The sequence below is a fragment of the Chelonia mydas genome, chromosome 8 (assembly GCF_015237465.2).
Source record: "Chelonia mydas isolate rCheMyd1 chromosome 8, rCheMyd1.pri.v2, whole genome shotgun sequence".
NCBI classification, from domain to species: domain Eukaryota; kingdom Metazoa; phylum Chordata; order Testudines; family Cheloniidae; genus Chelonia; species Chelonia mydas.
Genome location: NC_057854.1, coordinates 20411532 through 20427129, shown reverse-complemented (window position 1 = coordinate 20427129; position 15598 = coordinate 20411532). Strand labels below are relative to the sequence as shown.

General features: G+C 43.8%; 1 long non-coding RNA gene across 1 annotated transcript in view; it reads right to left on the bottom strand.

Moving 5' to 3' along the window:
* Positions 1–10445: 10445 nt before the first annotated feature.
* Positions 10446–15598, bottom strand: part of LOC119566917 — a 30365-nt gene continuing 25212 nt past the window's right edge. The window contains exon 2 of the long non-coding RNA XR_006283506.1: positions 10446–10866. This is a non-coding gene — a long non-coding RNA (uncharacterized LOC119566917). The remainder of the gene's footprint in view (positions 10867–15598) is intronic.

The following is a 15598-nucleotide window of genomic DNA, read 5'->3' as shown; positions in this document are numbered from 1 at the left end:
AGAGAGTGAACTTCCCACTTACCATGACAAATTGTCCTTCCACAGCAAGCTAGAGGCACATTGGTGGGGCGGAGAATGGGATATTTGCCTTAATACTTCCCATGATGTACTTGCTCTATGGATAATAGAGGATTCAATTGTCGAGGGCTGACAAAATGGCACTGTCACCGGATGGCTGGCCCCAGTAAATGAAGGAGGTCCAGCATCCCCATGCTAGAAAGGCCCTCTCATTGGCCAATTAAGAGGGTGGGACTGGGACAGCACCTCAGGCTATAAAGGATGAGAGAAGACTCTGAGGGGGAGAGACCCACTGAGAGACAGTGACCTGCTGAGTTAGGGCTGCCGGAATCAGGAGACTGGAGAGGAGGTCTCTAGGAAAAGCTACAGAGAGAGCAGAAAGCTTGCTACAAGCCCTCCCTGGAAAGAGAAAGGAATGATCAGGAAGTCAGTGGAGGGGCTAACCTGCTGACTTTCAGGAGCCAAAGCCAGTGCTGGGGATCTGAAAAGAGTGTAGGGGTAGGAGACCAGTGGAGAGGCTAGCTGGATGTTCTTCCTGAGCCAATGAGCCAAGGCCAGAAGGAATGAAGCCTGGGGAGTGGTGAGGGATGTCAGGTCTGAGCTGGAGAGCCGGGGCACAGTGAGGGATGCCAGGGCTGTACTGGAAAGCTGAGGAGTGATGAGGGATGCCACGGGGCTACTTGGTGTACTGTCTGGACTATTATTGTGTTACTTGATGATGGAACTTGTTTTCTTATGTTTTATGTGCATGGGGCTTTCTTTTGCAATAAATTAACCCCACAAGGGCCATTTGTACTCAGAAACTCTTTGGACTATTTCTGGGGTCTCTGAAGGAGGGAAACTGAGGCAGGCATGCTTGTTGTACTGTGGCCTGCCACAGGAGGATGCTCCAGTCAGGGCCACCCTATGACAGACACTTTTCAGCAGCATCAAATTCACTTTAGGGAATGAAGAGAAGTAGCAGCAATAACTGAAACCAACAGTTACTTGGAAAATGTCACAGAATATGTAAACAAAACTAAAAACCAACCCTGTTCGGTGATAGATTCCAAATCTTCTGAGCTATTTTTTTTCTTGAAATAACTCTAAACAATTTCTTTGAAACAACACTCAAAACGCCTCTACCCGATTCCAGTCAATAGAAGTGTGATTTTCAGCAGTGCTGTCAGCTTAAGGAGTGGACGACCTGCTGTGGTGTGAGTTATTCAAGTATCCAAGTGATTGCACCAGAGTCAGAGAACATGTAAATTGTGTCCTGCATGCAGCTGTTAGTCACCCTCCTGGGGGGAACTCTCTCCTGCAAAGTTAGTGTCCCAGAACACACTGTATGTTTGCTTATTTGCATTCTTTTCAGTCTTTCAACAGAAACAGAAACATTAAATCCTCTCAAAAATGTTTGTGACTTAAAACACCTGGAATGAAATACTCTGTTGTTTCCCAAAATAGCAAATTTTTGTAGCTGTTACTCATCATTCACCTTACTACTGTATAACAGTTGGAGATATTAGTTTAAAAATATTAGAGTAATTATATAGCACCTGTCATCAAAGGGAGTCTAAGTATTTTACATATTAATTAATTAAGACTCTGTGATAAGCATTATTATGTGGGAGACACTGTGTCTAGGGGTTCTTGCAGGGGAACAGAAATGAAGACTGCTAGGTTCTATTCCAGCCTCTTACTTGCTGTGTGACCTGGGACAAGTCCCTCAGATGCCATGTGCCTCAGTTTCTCCAATGGTAAAACAGGGATAATTATACTTAGCCTCAGTTGTAAAGTTCTTTCAGATAAATCCTCAGATTAAAAATGGTATATGACTGTTTACCTTGGGGGTTATGCTACCAGGACATACATATCAAATGGGGCTCTGAAGGCTGCTCTGTCTTATATCTAGGGCCCTACCAAATTTATGGTCTATTTTGGTCAATTTCAAGGTCATAGGATTTTAAAAATAATAAATTTCATGATTTCAGCTATTTAAATCTGAAATTTCACCGTGTTGTAATTGTAGGTGTCCTGACCCAAAAAGGAGTGGGGAGGTCGCAAGGTTGTTGTAGGGGGGTTGCTGCACTGCTACCCTTACTTCTGCACTACTGCTGGCGAGGCGGTGCTGCCTTCATAGCTTGGCGGCCAGAGAGTGGCAGCTACTGGCCAGGCACCAGCAGCGCAGAAGTAAGGATAGCATGGTATGGTACTTACTTCTGCTCTGCTGCCTTCAGAGCTGGGCCCTTGGTCAGCAGCCACCATTCTCCAACCACCCACCTCTGAAGGCAACAGCACAGAAGTAAAGGTGTCATGGTATGGTATTGCCACCCTTACTTCTGTGCTGCTGCTGACGGGGCGCTGCCTTCAGAGCTGGTGGATTGGAGTGAGGTCTCAAGAGGGGTTCCACAGGGATCTGTTCTGGGTCTGGTGTTAACATCTTTAGTAATGATGTGGACATAGGTATAGAGAGCACACTGATCAAGTTTGAAGATGACACAAAGCTATGGGGTTTGCCAACACTTTGGAGGATAGAGCTAAAATTAAGAGGGATCTTGATACATTGGAGAACTGGGCTATTGAGAACAAAATGAAATTCAAGAAAGACAAATATAAGGTGCTACACTTAGGGAAGAAAAACCAAATGCACAAATACAGAATGGGAGAAAACTGGCTTGGCAGCAGCTTTGCTGAGAAGGATCTGGGAGTTGTGGTGCATCACAACCTCAACATGAGTCAGCAATGTGATGCTCTTGCAAAAAAAGCAAATGCAATTTTAGGTTGCATTAACAGAGGCATAGCATGCAAGTCACGGGAGGTGATACTACCGCTCTACTTGGCACTGGTTAGGCCTCAGGAGTACTGTGTCCAGTTTGGGTAACCAATGTATAGAAAGGATGTAGAGAAACTGGAAAGGATCCAGAGGAAACCGACACAGATGATCAAAGGGATGGAATACAAGCCATATGAGCAAAGGCTGAAGGATCTGGATATGTTTAGTTTGGAAAAGAGGAGATTATGGGACAATATGATAGCGGTCTTCAGATACTTAAAACACTGCCATAAAAAAGACGGAGAAAAGTTGTTCTCTTTTTCCACAGAGGGCAGGACAAGAGGCAATGGATGTAAACTACAGCATAGCAGATTTAGATTAAATCTCAGGAAAAACTTCCAAATGTAAGAACAGTAGGACAATGGAACAGACTGTCTCAGGAGGTTGTGGAAGTTTCTTCACTGGAGGCTGGATAGCTATCTGTCTGATATGGTGTAGACATAACAAATCCTGCATCTTGGCAGAGGGTTAGACTAGATGACCCATGTGGTCCCTTCTAGCTCTATGATTCTATAATAGCATTGCTCTACCTCACAAGGGTGTTGTGAGAATAAAGATATTAAAAACATGGAGCCTCAGGGCACTGGCTAATGCCAGATATTTCAAGGAGCACCAGTAGCCTGGCATTCCTACCAAAACAACTTGTCTATTGTTAGAGAGGAAACTAAGTTCATTTCAGGTAAATCAGTGAAAAGGACTGAATGAATATGGCTACAGGATGATTAAGACAGGGACCTTCCCTCAGGACCGAGTGACACTGGGACATGTAACACAGGAGTGTGAAGCTGAGTAAAGTTTGTAGTTAAATACACATCAGCGCACTCAGATAACACACACAAGAATTTCTTTCCCCTGAAAAGCAAAGAGGCGGGTATTTATCCTGATGTGTGGTCTGAAATCGAGCATACACTCCTTCAGAACTACCTGCCTGGAATCCTTTCTAATTAATTGCTCTCCTGAGAACTGATTGGACTTCATGGTGGTTTTTCTGACTTGTTTGGTAATGAACAGTCAACACCCAGCCAAACTGTGATTGTGGCTAGTCCAGCGTAGCCAACTTTCGCAATATTGAGCTGTTCAGGAAACTCACCGGTGTGCTTATGACTCTGTGTGGCACAGTTGCTTGTGTAAATAATGCACAAACAAGAGAATGACCTTTACTCATTGCGCTCTGAATTGAGTCTATTTTTATGTGCCATTCTTAGTCACCTTTATAAAATATAACAGCTTTTCTAGTAAGTTAACACTCAAGGCTTGATTTTTAGGTCCATATCAGATGTTTTGCTCTACTCTGGTTCTACAAAGTAAGTTGGAAACCTACTGGATTTAGCCCTCTTGGAATCTCCCCTGTGTAGGGAGGAAGGATGGTCTAGTTTATTTAGTGGGGGTACTGGACAGGGATGCTGGAGAACTACCTTAAATTCCTGCCTCTTCAAGTCACTTAATCTACATGTGCCTCAGTTGCCTGTCTTTAAAATGGGGATAGTACACACTATGGGCTGGTCTACATTACTGCTTCAGTCGATGTAACTTACGTCGTGAAATAGTCACTCCCTGGACTGACGCAAGTTACATTAACTTAAGCACTGTCCACATCGGCGCTATGTTGGCGGGAGACGCTCTCCCATCAACATACCTTCACCTCTTTTGGAGGTGGAGTAATTATGCCAATGGGAGAGCGCTCTCCCATTGGCATAGCACGTCTTCACCAGATTGGTGCAGCTACGCCAATGTAGCGCTGTAGTGTAGACTTGCCCTTAGTCACAGGGAGATGTGAGGATAAAATCTACTAATGGTTGTGAGGTGCTCAGAAGCTATGGTGCTGAGGGCTGTATAAATACCTAGATAGTACAGAGAATCCCTGTGTGGCAGCAGCTCCTTGTTCCCCCCCATCCTGGCTTCTGGTGTAGGGGGGATTTACAGAAGAAAGGGAGCACAGAAGGGGTGCTGGCAGTCCTGTGGCTGGAACACTCCTTGGAACTATGGGGAGCTGAATATAAGTAGGGCCTTTCCAAATTCATGGTCATGAAAAACACATCACGGATTGTGAAATCTGGTCTCCCCCCGTTTTCATGTCGTCCTTTCAATAGGCTCTTGAATTCTATCAGATCATGACCACTTCTTCCCAAGTTCCCAACCACCTTCACAACTAATTCATCCCTGTTGCTTAAAACCAGATCCAAAATGGACGACCTCTGGTTTCCTCAACTTTCTGAATCAGAAAGTGGTCCCCTACACACGCTAAGAATTTTGCTGCAATAGTCTTCCAACAGATATTAGGGAAGTTAAAATCCCCCATTCATACGAGCTCATGTGTGTTAGCTAATCTTGTTACCTGCTTGTAGAATGACTCATCCACTTCCTCTTCCTAATTTAATGGTCTACAATAGACTCCCACCAGAACATTGCTACTGTTCTTTCCCCTTGTTAACCTCACTCAGCGACTCTCAGTAGGTTTGTTGCTCACTTCCTCTTGGACTTTGGAGCAAGTGTATACATTCTTGACATACAGCGCAACACCTCCTCCTTTCCCCCCAAACCTATCCTTTTGGAACAAGCTATATTCCTCAATGCTGGTACTCCAAGAATGGGCCCTGTCACCATTTTACAGATAGGGAACAGGGGCACAGAGAAGCTAAGGGTACATCTACACGGCAAAACCCAAAAAACCCTGCTGCAGCGAGACTCAGAGCCGGGGTGAACTGACTCAGGCTCACACGACAGGGCTAAAAATAGCTGTGTAGACATTCCCACTTAGCTGGAGTCGAGGCTTTTCCCTCCCCAGGTTTCAGAGCCCATGCTGTAGCCTGAGCAGAAATGTCTACATTGCTATTTTTAGCCCCATAGCATGAACCCGAGTCAATTGACGCAGGGTCTGAGACTTATTGCTGTGCGGTTTCTTTTGCAGCGTAGACGTACTCTAAGTGGCTTACCCATGGTCATACAGGAAGTCTGTGGCAGAACAGAGAATTAAACCTGGGTTGCTCAAATCCCAGGTTAACCACTAACCCAGCCTTCCCCTCTAGGACTGCCCAGCCCCTCCTATACTAGCTGAAAAGGTGTAAAATGGTGACATCAACAATGGTTTCTTCCTGGTGTGAACAAGAAGCCACAAGCATTGCAACTGCACTGGTTCAGCTAGTCCCCCCTGCTCCGCCAACAAAACAGTTTGGCAATTACTAAAAAGCCACTTCTCTCAGTAAGAGTGATGGGTTGTAGGGACAGGTGCTTTCTAGGATGCTGTTTCTAAACAATAATAATCTTCCTTTGCTCAGCATTCGTAAATAACCCATTAAAACAAACAAGTGGGCAGAGTCCCAGCACTTATGAACAGCTAAACAAATGTGTGCAGTGCCAACTTTTATGGGCAATAATAAAACAATGTGACAAAGCTATCTCCTCTTCCTCCCATGTCAGGGTTGAAGGTTGTACACAGGGGACAGCATGCTATTCCTAGTCTGTTGATAAATAGAAGCCATTAGCCTTGAGGACTGCCAATACAACACTTTTTGTGCCTGAAATATTCATGGTCCATTTTGGTCAATTTCACAATCATAGGATTTTAAAAATAATTTTTACAAATAATAAATTTCATGATTTCAGCTATTTAAATCTGAAATTTCACCGTGTTGTAATTGTAGATGTCCTGACCCAAAAAGGAAGGGGGGAGGGTGGAAGGGTCACAAGATTATTGTAGGGGGATTGCTGTACTGCTACCCTTACTTCTGCACTGCTGCTGGTGAGGCGGTGCTGCCTTCAGAGCTGGCTGTCTGGAGAGCGGCGGCTGCTGGCCAGGCACCCCAGCTCTGAAGGCAGAGCTGCCACCAGCAGCAGTGCAGACATAAGGATGGGATGGTATGGTATTGCCACCCTTACTTCTGAGCTGCTGCCTGCAGAGCTGGATCCTTGGTCAGTAGCCGCCATTCTCCAAACATCCACCTCTGAAGGCAGCAGCGCAGAAGTAAGGGTGTCATGGTATGGTATTGCCACCCTTACTTCTGTGCTGCTGCTGACGGGGTGCTGCCTTCAGGGCTGGGTGCCCGACCAACAGCCACCGCTCTCTGGCCACCCAGCTCTGAAGGAAGCGTAGAAGCAAAGGGGGCAAAAGTGTGACCTTGTGACCCCCCCCGCAACTGCCTTTTTGGTCAGGACCCCCAATTTGAGAAAGGCTTGTCTCACCCCATGAAATCTGTATAGTATAGGGCAAAAGACCAGATTTCACAGGGGGAGACCAGATTTCATGGTCCGTGATGCGTTTTTCATGGCCGAGAATTTGGTAGGGCCCTATTTATTAATGTCTGAGCTTCTCACATGGAAAACAGTATGGAATTATGGAAATTAGAGATTATCTATCTGGCTCCCTGGGGCCAATACAGGATTGTTCCTTTCAGTGCAATTTGAAGTCCTTTGTCCAGTCTTTTTTTTAAAAAGTCCCACTTCCCTTGGGAGACTGCTCCATAGTCAAATACATCCTGTTGATGGGAAGTCTGTCCTATTTAGTTTATAGTTAGAGTGCAAAATGTAATTATTATTATTATAAGAAAGAAAGAAAGAATTAAACTCAAATATAAATACACAGGGCCAAGTCCTGGGATTCTTACTCTGTTTGATTTAAGATTATAGTCAAGCAACCTCCATTGTCTTAACTGGAAGTTTTGCCTTAATAAGGGGAGGAATACAAACTGAGTAAGGACTGCCAGATGTGGGCGAAAATCTACATCTTGATGAAGAAAGAAGCTGAAGGTTCCTGTCCACACAGACTTTTTCCTCCACACAGAGGAGGCACCCCAAATTATTTCTTCCTCCCTTTCTCTCTACCCATGGCATCCACAATGTCTGAAGAACAAAGGAAATAGCTCTGGACTTGCGGAGGGATCCTGACTGAAAGGAATTTAGCCAGCAAGATTGCTGTAACATGTGGTGAGAGAGACTTTTGCTTTGAATTCACTTAGCTTGTTAAGTTAGGTATTAGTGGTGTTTTACTTTTATTTTCTTGTAACCAAAATTCTGACTTTTATGTCTCATTGCTTGTAATCACTTAAAATTTATCTTTTATAGTCAATAAACTTGTTTCGTTGTTTTATCTAAATCAGAGTGTTTAGACTGAAGTGTTTGAGAAAGTCCATTTGGGACAACAGGATTTGTGCATATCAATTCCTATTAATAAAATGATGGACTTTATATGAGCTTCTATTGTCCAGAGAGAGCTGGGCAGTACAAGATGCACATTTCTGGGGGAAAGTATGGGACTGGGAATTTGCTGGTGTTGTTCTGCAGTGTAATTCATAATTGGTTGGCTATAACACTCACACAGTATAACTGGGAGCAATTTACATGCTGGAGGCTGTGTGTGAGGAGACCAGGACTGATAACTCTCACGACGAAGCAGTATAAAAGGCACCCCAGGTTAGAGAACTAAGGGGACACAGCTGTTCATCGGTCCAGATTGTACCCTGTGTAATATCATGACTTCTACTTGCTATTACCAGACTCTTTATCCTTTGTTAAATAAACGTATATGTGTTCTCACTATGAACATATCTAGGTGCTGTGTGTTAAGCAGAGCGGTGATCTGAGGTGTAACTGGTACGCTGTGCTGTGCTGCTCCTTTGGGAGCAGCGAATCTGTGAATACTATGAGTGTCCAGTGGAGTAGGAGCTGTACACTTCAGGGAGATGTTTGGAGGGCTCAGGGGTTGGAGCATGCCTATCGCTAACCAACAGAGAGACAGAGGGACCTGCGTATGTCTAGAAGGGAATGCCTGTGTTGCCCGTGGCCAGTGGAGTTGGGGAGCTGAACCATGGCAGGCACAGACAAGGCTTTCTCACACTAAATACAGATGGTAGTGAGGTGCCTCACAGGTGGGAAGCATCACAATCAGCTCTTCTCTCTAATAAACCAGAACAGCAGGAGCAAACTACATTGTTGTTTACTTGTGTCACCAGTGAATTGTGACCCCCGAACCTTTTGTACATTGCATGTGCCAATGATGTGAAATCAACATTATGGTGCCGAAACAGGAAGTAGCAGATAAGATATGGTGCAACATAAACCTTTCCCAAAGGTTGAGCAGCAGTTCAGTTCTTTGTTTATGTTTTATAAAGCACAGACTCTTACAAGTACAGTTGACAGAACTATTTTTTGCAAGTTTTAGCCCTTTTTTCTATTTCATGAACCAATTCTGCATTTCTGTGAATGCATCTGTTATCCCTAAATATTTACCTAATAATTTGGAAAAACAATTTTTAGCCTATGGTATGTTTGCACACTGCTCACTTACACTGTTTGTTATTTGAATTGTGTAGTGTGACAGGGTTGGGCCGGAGGGCTACAGGAGAGTAATAGAAGGCAGATATATTAGCTCCAGGTTAAGTCGGTCCCTTTTCCCTGGGTAAGGTAACAGGGAAGGTTCCAGAACAATCAGGAACCTTCTGGAGACAATTAAGACAGGCTGATTAGAACACCTGCAGCCAATCAAGAAGCTGCTAGAATCAATTAAGGCAGGCTAATCAGAGCACCTGGGTTTAACAAGGAGCTCACTTCAGTTGTGGTGCGCGTGTAAGGAGTGGGGAGCAAGAGGCGCTAGGAGCTGAGAGTGAGAACTAGAACGCATACTGTTGGAGGACTGAGGAGTACAAGCATTATCAGACACTAGGAGGAAGGTCCTATGGTGAGAATAAAGAATGTGTTGGGAAGAAGCCCAGGGAGTTGTAGCTGTCGCACAGCTGTTCCAGGAGGCACTCTAGACAGCTGCATTCCACAGGGCCCTGTGCTGGAACCCGGAGTAGAGCGTGGGCCCGGGTTCCCCCCAAACCTCCCAACTACTGGTCAGACACAGGAGGAGTTGATCTGGACTGTGGGTTCACGAAAATGGCCAAACTGAGGGCTGCCGTGAAGCTCCAAGGTGAGCAAATCCGCCAATAAGCGCAAGACCCACCAAGGTAAAGGAGGAACTTTGTCACAGTAGTAATGGTGGTATAGCTTCTGCTCCCTGGCTGAATGACTGAAATTTTAAAGTCAGAAAATTGAGGATGAAAGACAAATAGCAAATTGCAATTAATATGCGTTTCAGAATGAATTTGTGGAAAAATAATTACTTGTGCTAACATTTGCGTAACTCCCAGGATTCATGAGCATTTTAAAAAACACTGAGTGGTCATCCAAATACTAACAATAATATGACAACAAATAATATTACAACCATGGAGCAAAGTACAGATTTGCAAACTCAGCTTTTTCATTATTCAGCCGGGTCAAATTATTAGCATTGGTAAGTGTTACTCTAAAACTGACTGGGTGCCTATTTTGTTCTTGAAGTCCAAAAAGAGAGGGCTGCTTCCTTATTGTGTTTTGACAAGTGTACAGAGTTTAGCACATTCTGTTGTGGTATTCTCTAGTCTACAATTGCTGAACCAAAACATTCAAATTTCTAGGGCACATATGCTCGACAGCAGAGAAAGTGCAATCCCCACTCTGGGCATGCTCAGATATCACCAAGATATATTGCACAGTTCATTTAATGGAACAGAAGCCAGCACAATGGAGATGCTGATTAAAGTGAACAATTGCAGAGGATTTCCTATTATGCTAAGCTTTGAAAGAAAACAGTAAGTAAGGCAAAGGAAATTAGTGTATTTGCTCAAACTGAAAAGGTCATCCAGTAGCAACTCTTCAATGCCGACATACATGTTACAATTCAACTTTGTTTTCATCATAAGTTATAACTTCCCAAAGTCTGCAGGAAGAGGACAGAAAGATTGCCAAGTCATTGGGTGACTGTGGGAACATAACTGACCATGGGTTACACACACCTTTCAGCAAGACATCCTCCTTTAAGTAATTACATACAAAATGACTGTGTCATAGCGTTACAACTTTTGCATTTTCCCATACTGATGCAACTTTATCATGTCAAATGATCCACCTTCTGTTGGCGTCAGGATGATTCAAGACCCCCATAGGAATGTCCTGCAAACCCAGTTTAATAGGACCTGTGAAAATTGGGACTCTCCTGTGCAGAACAGGTGACAACCCTGTAAATCAGAGAGAATCCAGTCAGATGCCCATTCACTTTCATGTAACACAGAGTTATATATCAATCACTGTGAATACAGCAATATCTTTGATTCAGAATGTTACCATATAAGAAGTGAGACAAGGTAGGTGATGTAATATCTTTTATAGGACCAACTTCTGTTGGTGAGAGAAACAAGGTTCCAAGCCACACAGAGCTCTTCTTCAGGTCTGGGAAAGATACTCCCAGCATCACACCAAAATGCAAGGTTGAACAGATTGTTTATTGTAAGTAAAAAGAAAAGGAGTACTTGTGGCACCTTAGAGACTAACAAATTTATTTGAGCATAAGTTTTCGTGAGCTACAGCTCACTTCATCGGATGCATTCAGTGGAAAATACAGTGGGGAGATTTATATACACAGAGAACATGAAACACTGTTGGATGAATCAGGATGGCCCATTTCCAACAGTTGACAAGAAGGTGAGAGTAACAGTGGGGGAGGGGGGGAAATAAGCATGGGGAAATAGTTTTACTTTGTGTAATGACCCATCCACTCCCAGTCATTATTCAAGCCTAATTTAATGGTGTCCAGATTGCAAATTAATTTGAATTCAGCAGTCTCTGATTGGAGTCTGTTTTTGACTTTTTTTTGTTGTAATATTGCGACTTTTAGGTCTGTAGTTGAGTAACCAGGGAGATTTAAGTGTTCTCTAACTAGTTTTTGAATGTTATAATTCTTGATGTCTGATTTGTGTCCATTTATTCTTTTACTTAGAGACTCTCCCGTTTGGCCAGTGTACACGGCAGAGGGTTATTGCTGGCACATGGTGGCATATATCACATTGGTAGATGTGCAGGTGAACGAGCCTATGATAGTGTGGCTGATGTGATTAGGTCTTATGATGGTGTCCCCTAAATAGATACGTGGACAGAGTTGGCAAAGGGGTTTTGTTGCAAGGATAAGTTCCTGTGTTAGTGTGTTTGTTGTGTGATGTGTGGTTGCTGGTGAGTAGCTGCTTCAGGTTGGGGGACTGTCTGTAATCAAGGACTGGCCTGTCTCCCAAGATCTGTGAGAGTCAGGGATCATCCTTCAGGATAGGTTGTAGATCCCTGATGATGCGCTGGAGAGGTTTTAGTTGGGGGCTGAAGGTGACGGTTAGTGGCATTCTGTTACTTTCTTTGTTGGGCCTGTCCTGTATTAGGTAACTTCTGGATACTCTTCTGGCTCTGTCAATCTGTTTCTTCACTTCAGCAGGTGGGTGTTGTAGTTGTAAGAATGCTTGATAGAGATCTTGTAGGTATTTGTCTCTGTCTGAGGGTTTGGAGCAAATGCGGTTGTATCTTAGAGCTTGGCTGTAGACAATGGATCGTGTGGTGTGGTCTGGATGAAAGCTGGAGGCATGTAGGTAAGTATAGCGGTCAGTAGGTTTCTGGTATAGGATGGTGTTTATGTGACCATTGCTTATTAGCACTGTAGTGTCCAGGAAGTGGATCTCTTGTGTGGACTGGTCCAGGCTGAGGTTGATGGTGGGATGGAAATTGTTGAAATCATGGTGGAATTCCTCAAGGGCTTCTTTTAAATGTGAGGTCCAGATGATGAAGATGTCATCAATGTAGTGCAAGTAGAGTAGGGGCATTAGGGGACGAAAGCTGAAGAAGTGTTGTTCTAAGTCAGCCATAAAATGTTGGCATACTGTGGGGTCATGCGGGTACCCATAGCAGTACCGCTGACTTGAAGGTATACATTGTCCCCAAATGTGAAATAGTTATGGGTGAGGACAAAGTCATAAAGTTCAGCCATCAGGTTTGCTGTGACATTATCGGGGATACTATTTCTGACGGCTTGTAGTTCATCTTTGTGTGGAAGTTTGGTGTAGAGGGCTTCTACATCCATAGTGGCCAGGGTGGTGTTTTCTGGAAGATCACCAATGGATTGTAGTTTCCTCAGGAAGTCAGTGGTGTCTCGAAGATAGCTAGGAGTGCTGGTAGCATAGGGCCTGAGGAGGGAGTCTACATAGCCAGACAATCCTGCTGTCAGGGTGCCAATGCCTGAGATGATGGGGAGTCCAGGATTTCCAGGTTTATGGAACTTGGACAGCAGATAAAATACCCCTGGTTGGAGTTCTAGGGGTGTGTCTGTGCAGATTTGTTCTTGTGCTTTTTCAGGGAGTTTCCTGAGCAGATGGTGTAGTTTCTTTTGGTAACCCTCAATGGGATCAGAGGGTAATGGCTTGTAGAATGTGGTGTTAGAGAGCTGCCTAGGAGCCTCTTGTTCATATTCCGACCTATTCATGATGACAACAGCATCTCCTTTGTTAGCCTTTTTTATTATGATGTCAGAGTTGTTTCTGAGGCTGTGGATGGCATTGTGTTCTGCACGGCTGAGGTTATGCGGCAAGTGATGCTGCTTTTCCACAATTTCAGCCCGTGCAAGTCAGCGGAAGCACTCTATGTAGAAGTCCAGTCTGTTTTGACTTTCAGGAGGAGTCCACCCAGAATCCTTCTTTTTGTAGTGTTGGTAGGAAAATCTCTGTGCATTAGTATGCTGTTCAGAGGTGTGTTGGAAATATTCCTTGAGTCGGAGACATTGAAAATAGGATTCTAGGTCACCACAAAACTGAATCATGTTCGTGGGGGTGGAGGGGCAGAAGGAGAGGCCCCGAGATAGGACAGATTCTTCTGCTGGGCTAAGAGTACAGCTGGATAGATTAACAATACTGCTGTGTGGGTTAAGGGAACCACTGTTGTGGCCCCTTGTGGCATGTAGTAGTTTAGATAGTGTAGTGTCCTTTTTCCTTTGTAGAAATCTTGGGAGACAGGCCAGTCGTTGCTTACAGACAGTCCCCCAACCTGAAGCAACTACTCACCAGCAACCACACATCACATAACAAAAACACTAACCCAGGAACCTATTCTTGCAACAAAACCCGTTGCCAACTCTGTCCACGTATCTATTCAGGGAACACCATCATAGGACCTAATCATATCAGCCACACTATCAGAGGCTCGTTCACCTGCACATCTACCAATGTGATATATGCCACCATGTGCCAGCAATGCCCCTCTGCCATGTACATTGGCCAAACCGGACAGTCTCTATGTAAAAGAATAAATGGACACAAATCAGACGGCAAGAATTATAACATTCAAAAACCAGTCAGAGAACACTTCAATCTCCCTGGTCACTTGATTACAGACCTAAAAGTCGCAATATTACAACAAAAAAAAGTCAAAAACAGACTCCAATCAGAGACTGCTGAATTTGAATTAATTTGCAAACTGGACACCATTAAATTAGGCTTGAATAAAGACTGGGAGTGGATGGGTCATTATACAAAGTAAAAACTATTTCCCCATGCTTATTCCCCCCCCATACTGTTACTCTCACCTTCTTGTCAACTGTTGGAAATGGGCCATCCTGATTATCACTACAAAAGGTTTTTTTCTCCTGCTGATAGTAGCTCACTTTAATTGATCACTATCGTTATAGCGTGGATGGCAACACCCATTTTTTCATGTTCTCTGTGTGCGTATATATCTTCCTACTGTATTTTCCACTGCATGCATCCGATGAAGTGGGTTTTAGCCCACGAAAGCTTTTGCTCAAATAAATTTGTTAGTCTCTAAGGTGCCACAAGTACTCCTCATTCTTTTTGCTGATACAGACTAACACGGCTACCACTCTGAAATTTGTGAAAAGTGTTCACTCACAGGTGATGTGGTGTTTTTGTCTTTTATCATTTTCCTGCGTGAGTTCATTTGAGAGTGTAGTGACTGTCTGTTTTCACCCTCATAGTTGTTACTGGTGCATTTAGTGCACTGGATGAGGTAAACTACATATTGTGATAGGTGTGTGTAAGACCATGGATCTTGAAAGGTGTGTTGTCTGGGGTGCTGATCATTGTAGCAGTCGAGATATGTCTGCAGATTTTGCATCTGTTGTTCTGACAGGGTCTGGAGCTATTTTGAGTTGGTTTGTCCTGGTCTCTGGGGAGCTTGCTTCTGATTATGAGCTTGGCGAGGTTGCAGGGTTGTTTGAAGGCTAGGAATGGGGGTTCAGGAAAGATTTCAGGATCGGATCCCCATTGAGTATGAGTTGTAGTTGTTTGATGATATCCCGTATGGGATCCAGTGTGGGGTGGTCAGTGACAATTAGGGATGTGCGGTCAAAAGGGGTTTTATTTCTCTTTTGAATAAATACTCTCTCGGGGTATTTGGTTGACCCATTCCATGATGCAATCTACTTCTCTGGTGGAGTGACCTTGTTTGGTGAAGGCGGTTTTAAGCATGTGAAGGTGTACATCCTGGACTCACCCATCTTGTCTCTCTAATATCCTGGGACTGACATGGCTACAACTACATTCCATACATATGAGAAGTGAACAGAACTCCTGGGTTCCATCCACAAAACTACCGTTGCCTCATGGTGGGGCACTGGTCATATCATTTAACCTCTCTATGACTTGGTTTGCACATTTGTAAACTGGGAACAATAACATTTAACTATTTCTAAGGAAGCATTATGAGAATTAATTAATCTCTGTAAAGTGCATTAAGATCCTCAGATGACGGGTGCGAGAGAAAGGTAAGGTAATATTATTTCACAACTGCATCTTCATCATACAATATTACCTTAGATGCATCAGTTTCTTGAAGCTCAAAAACACCTTTGAAAAGACCACGAACTATTGGTATTAATAACCTTTTAGTTAGATAAATACTTAACATTGATATATCACAGGTGTGAGG